This window comes from Aegilops tauschii, chromosome 2, assembly GCF_002575655.3.
Source record: "Aegilops tauschii subsp. strangulata cultivar AL8/78 chromosome 2, Aet v6.0, whole genome shotgun sequence".
NCBI lineage: Eukaryota > Viridiplantae > Streptophyta > Magnoliopsida > Poales > Poaceae > Aegilops > Aegilops tauschii.
The window spans coordinates 330155268-330172603 of record NC_053036.3 but is presented as its reverse complement, the minus strand read 5'-3'; positions in this window follow the sequence as shown (position 1 = coordinate 330172603).

Sequence of the window (17336 nt, the reverse complement as noted above, 5' to 3'; positions counted from 1 at the left end):
TTGACCTAAATTCACAGTAAATTTCTTTGAATTTCATAGAAATTTATTATGAATTTAGGTTGAATTTTCTCTATAGGCGCATCTATGTTCATTTTTTATAGTAAATAAAATAAATAAAAATAAATAAACCTTAATAAAATAAAATAAAATAAACTATAGTAACTAAAATAAATAAACCTTAATAAATTAAATAAAAATAGTAGCAGTAAAATAAATAAAAATAGCAGCAGTAAAATAAATAAAAATAAAATAATTAAAGTAAAATACATAAGTAATTAGAAATAAAATAAATAAGTTTTTTGTTGTAAGTAGAAACAAAACAAAACAAATAAAGTAAAAGAGAAAACAAAAAACAGAGAAAAATTATGCCACCTACTGGGCCACCACGGCCTGAATACGACTTGAAACCCATCCATGGGCCAGGATTCAGGCCCGCAGAAGGCCCAGTAGGCCCCACAGGCAAAGAGAACGGTTAGGCCCGAAAGCCTGCAGTTGAGAGGAGCTCGAGAGGGTGGGCGCAGCAGCGCTTATAAACCACTCTCGAGCCCTCTCAACTAGCGAGGTGGGACTAAACTTTTGACGCGGGGCAGCACAAGGCCTTTGGTCCCGGTTGGTGCCACCAACCGGGACTAAAGGTGGTCATTGGTCCCGGTTCGTGGCACCAACCGGGACCAAAGGCCTTTAGTCCCGGTTGGTGCCACGAACCGGGACCAATGAGTTTCCTATATATACCCCATCGCCATAGCAGAGCACTCCACAGTGCTCTGTTTTTTCTGGCCGGCGAGGGGAGGGCATTTGGGTGCTCTAGCTCACCTCCTGTGCACATGAGGTGTTCGATGAAATGTCTGAGCCACACTAGTTAATCTTTCTCCTCTCGAAACTCGACCTCCGAGCTCCATTTTCCCCGAGATTTGTCTAGGTTTAGCGGTCCGTCACGTCCTGTCCCCGTGTTCACCGCCGTTGATCGCCCGCGCCGATCTCGTCGCCAGCACCATCGTGGTGAGCCTCTTGTTCTTATCTTCTTTCTAAAAGGAAAAAATTCTTACTTTAGATAGTTACTTGTCTAATTTTGTTACTTTTATTATTCCTTCTTATTACATAGTGCGATGGTTTTGGTATCCGCCCCCGTCGGCCCTCGTCCTGTCTATGATTCGTATGTGGTATATATTATCTTTTTATAACTATTTGGTTCATTTATTGTTTATGACAAATATACCGACCAACGTGACATAGATTTTATTTATCTAAGAGGTGGTTGAACCGGAAATTCTAACCGACCCTATTGTCGAGAGGTTAAATTTAGTTGAAGAAGAAAACAATTACTTGAAGGAAAAAATAATAAAAAATGAGGAGAAGATGATATTGGAGTTGCATGTTGCGGATGTCGTCGATGATCACAAGATCAAGATGGATGCAATGCGCTTGAAGATTAGAAAGATTAGAAAATATGCCATTCATACCAAGGCTTGGTATCATTATGTCGTTGGATCAATTGTTACCTTGGTTGCGATTATGATCGCATTTGTTTTCGCATTGAAATGTTTTACATAGTTTCAATGTATGGTTTAATTAATTAGATGCTCTGGAGAGCTATATATATGTTGTTAGATGAGAACTATGTATGTACTTTGGTTTTAATATGATGATGAACTTCTATTAATTTGGTCACTTAATTATCTATTCATGATGTTCTGTAATGGTTTTTGACACACTTAATTATATATAATGCACGCAGATGAACCGGCAATGGATGTACGGTGACAGACACACCTCCAAGTACATAAAGGGCATGCATGATTTTCTCGAAGTGGCTGAGGCAAACAAGCAAAATGGTTTTATGTGTTGTCCATGCCCTATATGTGGGAATACGAAGTCTTACTCTGACTGGAAAATCCTTCACACCCACCTGCTTTACAAGGGTTTCATGCCACACTATAATGTTTGGACGAGGCACGGAGAAATAGGGGTTATGATGGAAGACGGCGAAGAAGAAGAGGACGATGACAACTATGTGCCCCCTGAATACGGTGATGCTGCAACGGGGGAAGCTGTTGAAGATCAAGAGGAACCAGACGATGTGCCCAATGATGCTGCAAGGAGGGAAGCTGCTGAAGATCAAGAGGAACCAGTGCCTGATGATGATGATCTCTGCCGGGTCATTGTCGATGCAAGGACGCAATGCGAAAGTCAAAAGGAGAAGCTGAAGTTCGATCGCATGTTAGAGGATCACAAAAAAGGGTTGTACCCCAATTGCGAAGATGGCAACACAAAGCTCGGTACCGTACTGGAATTGCTGCAGTGGAAGGCAGAGAATGCTGTTCCTGACAAAGGATTTGAGAAGCTATTGAAAATATTGAAGAAGAAGCTTCCAAAGGATAACGAATTGCCCGACAGTACATACGCAGCAAAGAAGGTCGTATGCGCTCTAGGATTGGAGGTGCAGAAGATACTTGCATGCCCTAATGATTGCATCCTCTACCACGGTGCGTACAAGGATCTGAACGCATGCCCGGTATGCGGTGCATTGCGGTATAAAATCAGACGAGATGACCCTAGTGATGTTGACGGCCAGCCCCCCGGGAAGAGGGTTCCTGCGAAGGTGATGTGGTATGCTCCTATAATACCACGGTTGAAACGTCTGTTCAGAAACGAAGAGCATGCCAAGTTGATGCAATGGCACAGTGAGGACCGTAAGAAAGACGGGAAGTTGAGAGCACCCGCTGACGGGTCGCAGTGGAGAAAAATCGAGAGAAAGTACTGGGCTGAATTTGCAGCTGACCCAAGGAACGTATGGTTTGGTTTAAGCGCGGATGGCATTAATCCTTTCGGGGAGCAGAGCAGCAATCACAGCACCTGGCCCGTGACTCTATGTATGTATAACCTTCCTCCTTGGATGTGCATGAAGCGGAAGTTCATTATGATGCCAGTTCTCATCCAAGGCCCTAAGCAACCCGGCAACGACATTGATGTGTACCTAAGGCCATTAGTTGAAGAACTTTTACAGCTGTGGAATGGAAACGGTGTACGTACGTGGGATGAGCACAAACAGGAGGAATTTAACCTGCACGCGTTGCTGTTTGTAACCATCAACGATTGGCCCGCTCTCAGTAACCTTTCAGGACAGACAAACAAGGGATACCACGCATGCACGCACTGTTTAGATGACACTGAAAGTACATACCTGGACAAATGCAGGAAGAATGTGTACCTGGGCCATCGTCGATTTCTTCCGACCACCATCAATGTCGAAAGAAAGGCAAGCATTTCAAAGGCGAGGTAGATCACCGGAAGAAGGCCGCCATGCGTACCGGTGATCACGTACTTGCTATGGTCAATGATTTACACGCAATCTTTGGAAAGGGTCCCGGCGGACTAGCTGTTCCGAATGACGCTGAGGGACACGCACCCATGTGGAAGAAGAAATCTATATTTTAGGACCTACCCTACTGGAAAGAGCTAGAGGTCCGCTCTTCAATCAATGTGATGCACGTGACGAAGAACCTTTGCGTGAACCTGCTAGGCTTCTTGGGCGTGTATGGGAAGACAAAAGATACACCTGAGGCACGGGAGGACCTGCAACGTTTGCACGAAAAAGACGGCATGCCTCCGAAGCAGTATGAAGGTCCTGCCAGCTACGCTCTTACGAAAGAAGAGAAAGAAATCTTCTTTGAATGCCTGCTCAGTATGAAGGTCCCGACTGGCTTCTCGTCGAATATAAAGGGAATAATAAATATGCCAGAGAAAAAGTTCCAGAACCTAAAGTCTCATGACTGCCACGTGATTATGACGCAACTGCTTCAGGTTGCATTGAGGGGGCTTCTACCAGAAAACGTCCGATTAGCCATTGTGAAGCTATGTGCATTCCTCAATGCAATCTCTCAGAAGGTGATCGATCCAGAAATCATACCAAGGCTAAGGAGTGATGTGGCGCAATGTCTTGTCAGTTTCGAGCTGGTGTTCCCACCATCCTTCTTCAATATCATGACGCACGTCCTAGTTCATCTAGTCGACGAGATTGTCATTCTGGGGCCCGTATTTCTACACAATATGTTCCCCTTTGAGAGGTTCATGGGAGTCCTAAAGAAATATGTCCGTAACCGCGCTACGCCAGAAGGAAGCATCTCCATGGGCCATCAAACAAAGGATGTCATTGGGTTTTGTGTTGACTTCATTCCTGGCCTTAAGAAGATAGGTCTCCCTAAATCGCGGTATGAGGGGAGACTGACTGGAAAAGGCACGCTTGGAGGGGACTCAATAATATGCAGGGACGGATATTCTTGGTCTCAAGCACACTACACAGTTCTACAGAACTCTACCTTGGTGACCCCGTATGTCGATGAACACAAGAACAGTCTGCGCTCCAAACACCCGGAGCAGTGTGACGACTGGATTACATGTGAACACATCAGGACTTTCAGCGGTTGGTTGGAAACACGTCTCAGAGGTGACACCACTGTTTGTGATGAGTTGTACTCGTTGTCCAGGGGACCATCTTCGACTGTATTGACTTACAAAGGATACGAGATAAATGGGAATACATTGTACATGATCGCCCAAGATCAAAAGAGCACCAACCAAAACAGCGGTGTCCGCTTTGATGCAGCAACCGAGAGGGGAAAGGACACATATTATGGTTACATAATGGACATATGGGAACTTGACTACGGACATGATTTTAAGGTCCCTTTGTTTAAGTGCAAATGGGTCAATCTGTCAGGAGGCGGGGTACAGGTAGACCCACAGTACGGAATGACAACAGTGGATCTGAACAATCTTGGGTACACTGACGAACCGTTCGTCCTAGCCAATGATGTGGCACAGGTTATCTATGTGAAGGACATGTCTACCAGACCGAGAAAAAGAAAAGATAAGGAAGCGAATACATCATACGATGAGCCAAAGCGCCACATAGTTCTTTCAGGAAAAAGGGACATTGTGGGAGTGGAGGGCAAGACAGACATGTCTGAAGATTATGAAAAGTTTCATGAAATTCCTCCCTTCAAAGTCAAGGCTGACCCAAGCATCCTGATAAACGATGAAGATTATCCATGGTTACGGCGCAATAAGCAAATGACACAAGCGAAGAAAAAGTGAAGACTTTCTCCCGCAACTATTATGATGATACCATGCCAACTTTGTAATAGACGAGTATGATACCATTGTCCGTTTTGTACACGAAGTGCATCTAGTTTTTGCCGTAACCCTCTCAACTTTCTTGCACATGCTATGTGGATGAAATGATGATACCATGCCAACTTTCAACCTTTTCAGAGTTCATTTGAAATGCTTTTCAATTTTAGGGTCTTATAGCTCAAAATAATTAGTAAATGCATGAAAAATAACAGGCCAAAAATTAAAAATTATGCCACCTACTGGGCCACCACGGCCTGAATATGATTAGAAACCCATCCATGGGCCAGGATTCAGGCCCGTAGAAGGCCCAGTAGGCCCACAGGCATGTACAGAGAGGTTAGGCCCGTAAGCCTGCTTTAGAGAGGAGCTCGACAGCTCAGGCGCACCGCACCTTATAAACAGGTGCGGCTCTCTCTCAGCTAGCGAGGTGGGACTAAACTCCCACCACCACGCCGCTGTGCAAGGCCATTGGTCCCGGTTGGTGGCACGAACCGGGACCAATTCCACCCTTTGGTCCCGGTTGGTGCCACGAACCGGTACTAATGAGGCTGTGGCCCCACGAGCACCTTTAGTACCGGTTCGTGGCACGAACCGGTACTAGAGTTTCTTTCTAAGAAGTTTTTTAGTCCCACCTCGCTAGCTGGGAGGCACTAGGAGCGGTTTATAAGCCCTGAGTGCAGAGACGATGAAGAAGAGGCGCAATGCTCACCTTCACGTTGCTTAGCTTCAAGCCTTGAGGAATAAGGTAGACTGCATGGAGCTATGTGCAGTGCAGTCTACACTATTCCGAAAGGCTTGAAGCTAATCAACGAGCATTGCGCCTCTTTTTTATTTTTAATAACTTATTACAACTCCGGACTTCTTCTGTTACGACAAAATAAAATAAACTTTAAAAAATTTATGAAACTAAAATTAACAAAGTATTTTCTGTTCAAAACATTATAAGAAACCTCTAGTATTATTGAAACTAAAACCATATAAAATTGATGCAACTAAAATTATCGAAGAATTTTCTGTTCAAAATCATTAAAAGCAAAAAGAATTTTCATAAAGAACTTTTTTTGATAGAAACTTTAATAGCAAAAAGAATTATCATAAAGTCAAATAATTAAGTAATTAAAAACAAAATAAAATAAAATAAATAAGTTTTTTGTTGTAAGTAGAAACAAAACAAAATAAATAAAGCAAAAAAGAAAAAAACTAAATACAACAAAAAGAATTTTCATAAAGAACTTTTTTTGATAGAAACTTTAATAGCAAAAAGAATTATCATAAAGTAAAATAAATAAGTAATTAGAAACAAAATAAAATAAAATAAATAAGTTTTTTGTTGTAAGTAGAAACAAAACAAAATAAATAAAGCAAAAAAGAAAACAAAAAAACTAAATACAGCAAAAAAAATTTGGGGCGCTGCCCGCTGGGCCTTCCAACCATCGGTTTTGCAAATACAGGCCCAGAAGGGCTAGAAGGCTCAACGGGCAGCGCGCCAAAGTGTCACGCCCAATATGCGATACTATCCTAAAGAGACTCGAAGGTCCTAACAAGGATAGCACCACATATTGAAACGCTTTTGCAAGGTGGATATCATTACATCAACATTACATAATATATGGGGATACATACAAGGCATACAAATGCCGGAAGAATACAACAATACATCATACATAAGATCAACATCCGGCTACGGATGAATCATAAACAGAAACTCAAACGACATCCACCCTGCTAGCCCAGGCTGCCGACCTGGAACCTATCCCCTGATCGAAGAAGCAGAAGAAGAACTCCAAATCAAGAAACATCGCTCTCGCGTCATGATCATCGCAAAACCTGTACCTGCAACTGGTGTTGTAGTGATCTGTGAGCCACGAGGACTCAGCAATCCCATTACCATGGGTATCAAGACTAGCAAACCTTAATGGGAAAGGAATGGATAAGTGGTGAGGTTGCAGCAGCGACTAAGCATGTATGGTGGCTAACTTACGCAAATAAGAGCGAGAAGAGAAGCAAAGGAACGGTCGTGAAACTAGCAATGATCAAGAAGTGATCCTGAACTCCTACTTACGTCAAACATAACCCATAAACCGTGTTCACTTCCCGGACTCCGCCGAGAAGAGACCATCACGGCTACACACGCGGTTGATGCGTTTTAATTAAGGTCAAGTGTCAAGTTCTCTACAACCGGATATTAACAAATTCCCATCTGCCACATAACCGCGGGCACGGCTTTTGAAAGATAATACCCTGCAGGGGTGTCCCAACTTAGCCCATTATAAGCTCTCACGGTCAACGAAGGATATTCCTTCTCCCGGGAAGACCCGATCAGTCTCGGAATCCCGGTTACAAGACATTTCGACAATGGTAAAACAAATCTAGCAAAGCCGCCCGAATGTGCCGACAAATCCCGATAGGAGCTGCACATATCTCGTTCTCGGGGCACACTGGATGAGCAGTCCGTACAACTAAAACCAGACCTCAAGTTTCCCCGAGGTGGCGCTACAAAGGGCTCTAGTTTGGACCAACACTCGGAGGAGCACTGGCCCGGGGGGGTAAATAAAGATGACCCTCGAGAGCGCGACTCCCAAGGGAAAAAAGGCTAGGTGAGGCAAATGTAAAACCAAGGTTGGGCCTTGCTGGAAGAGTTTTATTCAAAGCGAACTGTCAAGGGGGTCCCATAAATCACCCAACCGCGTGAGGGACGCAAAATCAAGGAACATAACACCGGTATGACGGAAACTAGGGCGGCAAGAGTGGAACAAAACACCAGGCATAAGGCCGAGCCTTCCACCCTTTACCAAGTATATAGATGCATTAATAATATAAGAGATATTGTGATATCCCAACATAAACATAATCCAACATGGAGCAATCTTCATCTTCACCTGCAACTAACAACGCTATAAGAGGGGCTGAGCAAAGCGGTAACATAGCCAAACAATGGTTTGCTAGGAAGGGTGACAAAGGTTAGAGGTTCATGGAAATTTGGGAGGCTTGAAGAGCAAGTGAATAGGTAGCGCAGCATAGCGATAGAACGAAGCAACTAGCATAGCAATGATAGTAATGAGATCCAAGGTGACGGCCATCTTGCCTGAAATCCCGCTAGGAAGAAGAACGAGTCCATGAAGAAGATGAAGCCATGAAGAAAAACGAATCCTCACGATCGCAACGACACGGGAACTATCGAGAAGAATCACACAACAAGGTAAACACACCACACATGAACAAGGCATGATGCTCAACCAAGTATGATGCATGACAAGGCTATATGAAGCTACTCATGACGAGAGATGATGCATACAAGAACAACACATCAAGGCAAGTTTAAATGAGGCCGGAAACAACATATAACAATTCCGGTAAGTCCTCATATGCAAATTTCGAAATTGGTCCAGAACTGACCAAGCATTAAGTTGAAGTTTTTAAACAGCAAGCTAAAGAGCACCATGATGATCTACACGAAATTCTAGTCAAATTACATATAAAGTTCATTAGATTCGGAGCTACGGCCTAGAAGATATGAGCAAAACAAGTTAAACATGGCATTGATGCAAAATGCATACAAACATTAAGCAAACACCTCAAAACAAGGATGCAACATGATAATATGAGTCTACATGCAAAACTAAGCAAGTTTCATATAGAGCATGCTCAAAACGGAGCAACGGTGCAACACATACGCTCCAAACAAGACATAGCAATAATCTGTCCAAAACAGCAACTAGGCATATTGCAAGCATCAAAACAATATGCTACAGCAACTCAACATAACAACAAAGCATATGGCAGTAATCAACAGGAGATGCTTAACAAAAGATGAACACTGAGCTACAGCTAGATCACAGCATAACAAGCTCAAACAAGCATGGCAAAAGTGCAAAAGATATCAGGTTCACAGACTTGGTAAATTACTGGACATGCCTGAAACAGCATCAGGTAGCAATGTTCAGAGCACGAAATCAACATGCTACAGGAACTTAACATGGCAAAACAAGGCATGACAGTATTCTACTAAATACATATGACAAACGTCCCTTACTGACCATAAGCCAAAAAGGACCAGAAGATATTATGGCAACCCTGTGAACATAGCAAGTTTCGTTAACAGGTTTCAGACAGCAGAAAATAGAGCATGGCAGAAACAGACATTATGAGGGCATCTTGGTGAGCTTTTTTATGCACTCACCACAAGGCAATGCATGACAAAACAAGCATACCTACAGCAAGAAGGCATGTTTATGAAGCTATCCATGGCAAGAGAAAGTACATAGCATGTATGAAACAACTACAACAAGCTTGGCAAAATTGAATAACACGTAAACAATCTGCCAGAAATATTTTATAGCAAAAGTAAGGCAAGATTGAGTCATGCTATGGCACTCCATAATTGCAAACAAGGCCAGGTATGGATCAATTACAACAATATCTACAAAACATCCTTACTGAATATCTCCAAAATATGCATGGATCTCTCTGTAGCATCAAGTTTACATGGCAACAAAATAACAGCAGACAAAGACGGAGAAAATACTAAGTCCCTGAAATCAGAAACATTACAAAGCCTAGTTTTCATGCTTGTGCTAGTCACCACAGAGATCACAAAAATACATGGCATACACTACTGGAAAGAGGCATGGCATACAACAAAACACATGTAGAGCTCATGCCCATAAGATGCACAGATTAAATGATACAAAAATAACAAATCCTCAAGTTCTGATAAGTAACAGCAGATAACAGCAACTAGCACTCTTGCACCAGAGATTTGGGCACCAAGATGGACTCTAATGAACATGGTGCAATTTAACAAAATGTAGAGCATCATGAGGCGAACATTTCGATATATTACACGCACAAAACGGAGATGTATGCATGGAGTTATGATGCGTTGAACAGGGGCATGTAATATCAAAATTATCGGGACTTGGAGATTTCGGGAGAGGGGAAGAAAGTCAACCTTACGGGATTTGGATCCAGATCGGGCCGAGGCTTGGCTCGGGCTCGCCGGAGGACGGCGGCAGAGGCGCGGTCGACGCGGTTCCGGCGCGGTGACGCGAAGGGAGAGGAGGCGGCGGGGCGGCGGTGCCGGAGGAAGGCGGCGGCGCGAGGAGGCGGCGGGGCTGGAGCGCGAGGCGGCGGCGGCAGTGGACGGCGGCGGCGCGGCGGCGAGGCGCAGGCGGCGGAGCACGGGCGCGCCGGCGAGGGACGCGGGCGGCGGGAACGGGGCGGCACGGCTCCAGTGCGGCGAGCGGCGGCGGAGGACGGGCCCTAGGCCCCGGGTGGCGCGGTGGAGGAGGGCGCTGGCGGCGGTGAGGTGGCGCGACGCGAGTGGAGGGGTGCGGCGGCGGGGTGATGTGGCGACTTGTGGTTGGCCGGAGCGACGTGTCCGGCGGACATGTCCGGCGCGGACGGGCGTGTCCGACGGCGCGAGGAGGAAGACGCTAGGGTTTCACCTGCGCGAATTTCGGGGGAGGGGGTGTTTATATAGGTAGAGGGAGCTAGGAGAGTCCAAATGGGGTGCGGTTTTCGCCCACGCAATCGTGATCGAACGACCGAGAGCATGGCGGAGACTTAGAGGGGTTTTGGGCTGTTTAGAGAGGGGTTTTGCTGCAACACACAAACGGACTTTGCGGTTACCCGGTTAACCGTTGGAGTACCAAACGACCTCCAAATGGAACGAAACTTGACCGGTGGTCTACCGGTGGTATACCAAGGCCACTTGACAAGACTCGGTCCATTCCGAGAACGTTCCACACCCCCTCACAAAAAGAAACAAGAGGGGTGCGCCGGAAGAGGTGGGAGTGCCGGATTGCAAAACGGACAACGGGGAAAATGCTCGGATGCATGAGACGAACAAGTATGCAAATGCAATGCACATGATGACATGATATGGGATGCACGACATGAAGAAAAATGCAACACGCAAGCAGCTGACAAGGCAAGGACGGCGAAAAACTGGCAGGCACCTGGCACATCGGATCCGGGGCGTTACAACACTCCTCCACTAACAAGAGATCTCGTCCCGAGATCTTAGGACCGAGACGGAAGGAAAGGGGATGAGGTGAAATAAGAACAAAACAGTGAGGATGAACAAGTCAAGAACACTCGAGTAGGAAAAAGGAATGTTGAATGAGACCAGAAGCAAAAGCTCAAGAAATAAAAGTGAATTCGAAACCACTCCGGTTGGAACAAGATAGAAAAGGAATAAGAATGAAAGAATTTATGCAGCACTCCGGCTGAACAAGGAAAGAATAGAACATGAACTTGAGAAATGGGATGATACTTGACTTGAGGAGCAACACAAAATCTCCGGAAGACTTGAATTAATAGAATGAGAAGAACAGGGAAGAAAATGACAACTTGTGCCACGAATGAAATAGAAAGCAACCTTAGAAGAAAGGATTGAACGGAGTTGTTTGAAATTCGACAACAAAAGAATAAGTTTGTTGTGGTCTTATAGGTAACATCTCAAGATCATAAGGTGATAACCGGCCACAAACGGAAATGATTGGATAGCTGAGAAGAACGAAGAAATGCAAAACTCCACTTCAAAGAATACGGAGGTTTAATTGCACTTCGAAAAGCAAAAGGAAAGATACTTGAGCACCTTCGATAAGCATCTTGAAGAACTCTTGAAGAATGGATTAAATCATGACGAGCCACCGTGGTGAACTCCGGTAACAAAAGAATGCCGAGATAAAATTGAAGGATGAAAGGGATAAGATTAAATCCTTGCAATGATTTGGATGGGGGTTCCGACGAGATGGCCGAGGAAGCTTGGAACTCCGGAAAGAAAAGATGAAAACACTTTGAACCGAGAATTTGATAAGATGAACAGTCTCCGAAAAGAAGAGATAAAACCACTTAAAGAAAGAAGAATAAGGATTACTGTCATGGAGTTGTCACGGCAGATGTCCTCGAATTAGGACTTAGTCGTGGAGCCATCGCAGCTAGGAAGCTTGAAGGGGTTAATGCAGGACAAGGAACACGAGGGTTTATACTGGTTCGGCCCCTTACGGTGAAGGTAAAGCCTACGTCCAGTTTGAGGTGGTATTGATTAGGGTTACGATCACCAGGGAGCTAAACTGTTATGCCCGGCTCTCAATGAGATTGTTCTTGTCCCTAAACCACTGCCGGGTCGTCCCTTTATATAGGGAGGCTGACGCCCAGCAGCCCTCAGAGTCCCGGCCGGCTCATAAGAGTGTCCGGCTCGGACTCTCAACCATACTTGCCTTACACTACAAGTTCTACCATAATAATGATTGTAACTACGGGCCTTAAGCCATATCCGGGTCTTAAGCCCATCTCTGGCCCATCGTCTTCAAGCTTGGCTCTGGGCTTCTGGCAACGACCACATGAGTAACCCGGCCCCTCTTGGCGGGTGACTCTAAGGTCTATATCCTCAACATTAGGCCCCAGATTGATTTGAGCCGGCTCATGTCAATCTTCAATTCTTCCGACAGAAAAAATCTCAGGCTTATCATTCGTGTGAAGGCCATAACCCGGCGTGACGTCATCCTCTGGACTCCGGATAATCCGCCGTGACGTCATTGTCCATTAAGCCCGTTTTTTACTCCGCCAGATCCGCAACGGATCTTTTCCTTTACTGTCATCCCGAAAATCGAGGCGTCGTGAGGGGAGATAACCACGCCACGGTCTCCTTGATTCTCGCGCCCGCTTTACGAGCTCGCCTTATAAATAGGCCGGCCCGACGGCCTCCAGTCACCTCTCTCTCCTTCGTCTTCTTCCTCTCACTACCCCCGTGCCTGCTCGAGCTCCGCCGCCGTCTCCGCCGCAACAGAGCTCCACGCCGTCGTCGCTCTTGGCCGCTGCATCACCCTGACTCGGTCCAGATAAACGCGACGACCTCCGCGACTCTTCCGCACCGGTAAGTTCTCGACACTTCATAGGGTAGATTCGCATTAGAGCTCTGGAGTTCATCCTCTGTTCTTCGTAGTTCGTCGCATCCCTTGGTGGATTCGACTTTTACTGCTCCTTTTTGATCTTAGCCCTGCACATAACCACTGCGGTAGATGTTTAAGATCCATTTCACACGCAAGTAGCCTTCTTTGTACTGCATAAGAACCTTGTTCAAACCCAAGAACTTCTCCTGCCTCCATTTTTAGGTCTAGGAATTTTTCCTTTTAATCGACCATTTTGATCCAAAATTTTCACTGCGATGTGTGAAACCTGTTTTACCACACTTAGTAAAAATTGCAATCGTTGAATCTTGGCGGTTTACAATTCCGGTTTAAAGAAACCACGCGCCGTAGAATCTTCCGGCTGACAGAAAACCATGCTTCGTAGAACCCTCCGGCTTAGATGCGATAAGGCCGTAGATAATCAATTTATTATGAATGCCCCTGCGGCTTAAATAACCCGCTGTACTTAGGTATATATCATTAGTCCCCTTCATAAGCCGCCACCTTAGCTTTGAACTGTAGATCTCCTCCGGCTTATAATTAACCCGGACGTTTTTCCTTTTTGTCATAGACTGCCGACTTGCACCATGCCTCCCAAAGCTCCCATTACTTGCAACTGGATGAGGTCCAATGTCACCAATGAGACCCTAGCTGATTTTGTGAAGTCAGGATATCTGCCCAAGAAAGACATCATGTCCTACCGTGCCCCTGACCCGTCAGAAGAGAGGCCACAGCCAAAGGATGGGGAGGTAGTGATTTTTGCGGACCACATGAGCCGGGGCTTCGCACCGCCCGGCTCAAAGTTTTTTAGGGACGTGCTCAACTTCTTCGACTTGCGACCTCAAGACATTGGACCCAACTCAGTGTCCAACATCTGCAACTTCCAAGTCTTCTATGAGGTTTACCTTGGAGAAGAACCTAGTCTGCTGCTCTTCAGAGAGCTTTTTTACTTAAACCGCCAGAATGAGTGCGCCAATGGGCCAAGTCTGGAGTTAGGTGGTATCTCCATCCAGCGGCGTAGGGACTGCCTTTTCCCTTACGCAGAGCCGCCGAGCCACCCAAAGGATTGGAACATGACTTGGTTCTACTGCCAAGATACGTCCCCGGCTGATGAAAGCCCGCTTCCCGGCTTTCGCCCAACACGTCTGGAGTCAACACACCCATTGTCAGACAAACTGACTCCGGCAGAGCGCCAGCCTCTGCTCCCCACCATCAACAGGATCAAAGCTCTCCTAGGCAACGGCCTGAATGGAATCGATCTGGTCCGGGTCTGGACCTCATGGCGGGTGATCCCATTGAGCCGCCGCCCCGGCTTAATGTGTGAGTATACGAGCCGAAAAGACGACCCTCAGAGACACAGCCGCAATGATCTTCCTGAAGACGTTGCAGAGGAAATGACCAAGGCTCTCTTGAACGAGAGCCTGGCAGACTGTGGAAGGACCGGGTTAGCCCCCTTCTGCAAGACCAACCCAGCCCCAGCGGTAAGCCGCCAATCTGAATATCTGATCTTCTTCTGTATATAACTTTCATCTGAATCTTCTAATGAAACCACCATTGTATTTTTCAGGCTGACGACAAGTTCTGGCGGGTCAAATACGACCATGAGGCGGCGAAGAAGGCCAGAAAGGTGAAGAAAGCCGCCAAGAAAGCCGCCCCTCGCAGGAAGGAAGCAGGCCTACTGCCTCCGAGCTGATGCAATTAAGCGACAGCTCCGAGTCAGAGGTAACCCCTGAGTCTTTAAGTCCCTGCTATATTCACTGTTTGTTGTTGTCCGCCTTATCAATACTTGCTTATTGACAGGATGACACCGGCGCAAGTAACCCGGTGGTTGAAGAGGTAATGTCACTTTCCTCCGACTCGGAGCCCTTGCCACAGCTGAAAGTCCGAAGGGTAACCCGGAAAGTAAGCTTTTCACATCCTTTAGCTTATCAATACCCTCAATTTATTTTGAAGCGACAGGTTCATGAAAGCCGGCGTCACACCCGGACCAACAAGGACACCGACCTCTCCGCCGGGTTACCCGACGCAACAAGGAAGCGCCGAACTGAGGTTATTTCCCACTTGTACCCCTTTCATCCGTTGGCGGGTGTTATCCGTCAGCCACTCAATTCTTCTGACTCCAATTATCAGGAGACCTCCCCCTATTCGGGCGACTCTATGCAGTCGAGTCTTCCGACTTTCAAGACCGCGCCCGGGTAATAACAACCATCTCATATTATACTTGTCCTTACTTACCCTTTGTGTGCTTAACGCTTCTGTCCTTTCAGTGCCCAGGCAAAACTCACCAAGAGAGCGAAGAAGACCAAGTCAGCCGGGGTGCCGGATTTGCCTGATCAGGACTTGCCTGAGCCAGAGGTGACGGTCCAAGAGCCGCCAGCTGCCTCCACCCCCGAAGCCGCCACTCCAAAGGACCCAGCACCTGTAGAAGCTTCTGCTGACCCAGAGGCCTCCGGCTCAGCTCAACCAACAAACGACCCGGACGTGGTAATCACCCAGACGGAGTTCGTTGAGCCGGGGAGACCCACTGTGCTGGCCAAGTGTTCCGCTAAGGGGGAATTGCTGCAGTCCCACCGGGTGAATCTGGACCTCTCCAACTACACAAACCTGAGCATTGGAGAGCTCGTCTCTGGCTATATCAGCCAAGTACACAAGAGCCGGGACGCAGAGGTCGCCATGGTGAACCAGATCCAGCAAAAATCTGAGGTATCATTCTGCTGTCTTCTTACTTACTGCATAGTTACCTTTGCCATGCTAGCCCCCGAGTCAACGACTTATGATTGAATATGTTGTAGACTTAGGTTCCGGCTTACTCCATTGAGCCGGCAGTTTGTAGATAGATACGTTCAATATGCATTAGCCCCCAAGTGCCAAGTGTCTTTGCTTGGAAAACGCTTGGGACTTATATAGTAACTGTTAATAACCCGGAAATATATGCAGGCTGTTGGCAAGAAGCTAGAGGCAGACCTTGCGGATCTGAAGAACCAGCTGAAGACGCAAGAGATGGAGACCCGGAAGGCAAACGCCAAGTTTGTATCCAGCATCGCCGCTCAAGAGAAGCTGAAGACAGAGTTTGATGCTGAGCGGAAAGCCTGGGCCGAAGAGAAGGCCGCACTGGTGACCCGGGCTGAACAGGCGGAGAAGGCTCTCTCCGAGAAGACCGCCGAGCTCTCTGGCCTAAAGCGCCAGGTTTCCCAGATGGTGGCCGCCATCTTCGGTAAGTCGCTTCGCCGGCTTTCATCAAGTTTAGCATGTTTATATCTCATGATTCATCCTTGTCGCCGGCTTATCTGATTCTGTTAAACAGGTCCCAGAAGTGCCAACCTCAACCAGAGCGTGGTTACCAAGCTAAAGGCCGTGTATACCCTGGTGGAGCAGCTCTACACCGGGTCACAGCGTGCCTTAGCTGTGGTGGCCCTATCCAACGAGGTGCCGACTCACCTGGCAGAAGTCCTGCGCCGGCTCGCCGTTCTGCCTCAGCGGATCCAAGAGCTGCGACGGGCCTCTGCGAGAGCCGGAGCGATCGCTGCGCTCAGCCTGGCCAAGGCATTCCTGCCGGAGTTAGACCCGGCGGACATCGCCCTTGGCTATCCAAGCCTGAAGGAAGACGGCTCAGCTTTCGATCAGAAGGACTTCGCAGCTTGCGTGAAGGCTGTACGCCCAGTGGCCACCCTTATCGGGAACGACACCGATCTGACCAAGTACCAGCCGGGTTATGATGCGGAGAATCAGAGGATTCCAACCCCTCGCTATGAAGCCCTCAACTTGATCCCGCCGGCTCGTCAACACACCTTCGCCCCGGAGATTGACCCGGCCGGGTTAATTGACGAGGAAGCCCAATTCGAAGCTCTCAGCGGCATCGACTGGAAGTCATCAACCTTCCAGGTCTTGGGATCAGCCGGAGGAGAGGGTAGGAATGAGCCGGAGACTTCAACTCAGCAGGCATCATAACTCGGCTGGCGGTTTACCAAACAATGCTCCACCCTTTTAGACTTGATGAATTTTGTAATAGAATAGGCGCAACAGTTTATCTCTGCCGTGCCATCGAGCACGTATTGAATGCTAAAGTCTTTTGAAGTTGTCTCTTCGATGTTTCTCCGGGTCATAATCAATCCTTTGCTTTTCTTAACCTCAAAAGAGGTGCCCTTAATTATCCTGCATAGAGGGGCAAACCACAAGTCTCGAGGCGGCTTACCGTCCTGAAAATCATAAATTTTAGATAACCCGGAATATGAATCAAAAAGGACTTGTCTTCAATGATATCCTGAATACAGCCGTAAGAACATACTG